Below are 2,252 nucleotides of genomic sequence, written 5' to 3'. Positions count from 1 at the left end.
ATTTTATTTCTGATTTCATGGAAACATCGCTGATTTCCTTTAGTGGCGAGTCATGCAGCGCAAGAAGTTTGCATTTCTTTAAGTTTAATGACAATCCTGAAGCCTTGGAGAATGTTTTGGTTGTTTTCGGCACTTATTGGGACTTGATGTTCATTTTTCAAAACTAAGGTTGTGTCATCTGCCAGCAGGCTAATAACAATTTCAGTCCCCAGCACGTCTAACTTTTGGATATCGTTGCTCTTTTCAACATAAACGGCTAGCATTTCGGTAGCAATTATAAATAAATAGGGTGAGATGGGGCAACCTTGGGGGATTCCCACATCAACATGGAAGCTCGGAGTGGTGCCGCTTGGCAGGGTGACACAGCTATGAATATTCTCATAGAGCCCACGGATCACATTCCTGAATATTTAACCAAATCCAAAATGTTCGAGCGTTGCTATGATAAATGGATGTTCGACCGAGTCAAAGGCTTTAGAAAAGTCCAAGAAGGATATGCGGCCATTATCTTCAATGCGATACGCCTCTAAACCCATCGCTCGCCCCGACTCGGGGAATCCTAGAGCCTACTTGCACCCCCGCCCTAACTTAACTCCCTCACTCGTGGAGCTCCCTGAGCTCCACACATCCCGGAGCATCACGCCGACTCATTCACATTTGAATGATTGTCTTTATTTTATGTCCGCTAGATAGAGGCATCCGCACATGCGCATCAGTGGAGCTTCAGGCCGGCTGAGGCATGGACTGAAAATCATAAAGACATGTGTGATGAGCTAAAAGGAAGATAAGCATATTTTTATAATAAATGTAAGAAAGAGAGGGTAATGCAGCCTCAGGGCGGCACTGGCCCGTGTCTCTCCAAGCCTGCCTTTGGGGGGGGGGGGGGCACGGAGCAGTGTCTCCCTGTGCCGGTCCCAAGCCCGGATAAATGCAGAGGGTTGCGTCAGGAGGGGCATCCGGCGTAAAACGTTTGCCAAAACCAAACATGCGAGTCAACCATAACTATACCATACCGGATGGGTCGCGGACCGGGTTAACAACGACCGCCATTGGTACTGATGACCTACAGGGTACTAATGGAAATCGGGCTACTGTGGGTCGAAGAACAAGAAGAAGAAGAAGAGGAGGAGTGCGTGTTCGGAAGCAGAGAGAGAGGAGGAAAGGAAAGAGCCTGGGACTGAGAGTAGGGACTTTGAATATTGGGACTATGACAGGAAAAGGTAGAGAGTTGATGGACACGATGCAGAGAAGGAAGCTGGATATACTGTGTGTCCAGGAGACCAGGTGGAAGGGTAGTAAGGCTAGAAGCTTAGGAGCAGGCTTTAAGTTATACTATTATGGTGCTGACAAGAAGAGAAATGGAGTAGGAGTCATCTTGAAGGAGGAGTTTGTAAGGAACGTCCTAGAGGTGAAAAGAATGTCAGATAGACTTATGAGTCTGAAATTGGAAATTGAAGGTGTGATGCTCAGTGTTGTTAGTGGCTATGCGCCACAGGTGGGATGTGAACCTGAAGAGAAGGAGAAGTTCTGGAATGAGTTGGATGAAGTGATGCAGAATATTCCCAGAAATGAGAGAGTGGTAATTGGTGCAGACTTCAATGGACATGTTGGTGAAGGCAATAGAGGGGATGAAGAAGTGATGGGCAGATATGGTATCCAGGATAGGAATGCAGAGGGACAGATGGTGGTAGATTTTGCAAAAGGGATGGAAATGGGTGTAGTGAATACCTTTTTCCAGAAAAAACAGGAACATAGGGTAACTTATAAGAGCGGAGGTAGGAGCACGCAGGTAGACTACATCTTGTATAGACGAGGTAACCTGAAAGAGATCGGTGACTGCAAAGTAGTTGTAGGTGGGCGTGTAGCCAGACAGCATAGGATGGCGGTTTGTGCGACGACTCTGGTGACAAGGTAGATGACGAGGACAAAGGCAGAGCAGAGGACAAAGTGGTGGAAGCTGAAAAGGGAGGAGCGTTGCACGGTTTTCAGGGAGGAGTTGAGAAAGGGTCTGGGTGGTCAGGGTGAGCTGCCAGATGATTGGACAACAACAGCTAGTGTTATCAGGGAGACAGGTAGAAGAGTACTCGGTTTGTCATCTGGAAGGAAAGTTGATAAGGAGACTTGGTGGTGGAATGAGGAAGTGCAGGAGTATATACGGAGAAAGCGGTTAGCGAAGAAGAAGTGGGATACTGAGAGGACTGAAGAGAACAGAAAGCAGTTCAGGGAGATGCGGCGAAAGGTAAAGATGGCGG

Source organism: Fistularia commersonii, unplaced genomic scaffold, assembly GCF_037954325.1.
Source record: "Fistularia commersonii isolate RoL2024-O1a breed Wild unplaced genomic scaffold, RoL_Fcom_v1.0 HiC_scaffold_42, whole genome shotgun sequence".
NCBI lineage: Eukaryota > Metazoa > Chordata > Actinopteri > Syngnathiformes > Fistulariidae > Fistularia > Fistularia commersonii.
Note: the sequence above shows the minus strand (reverse complement) of the source record.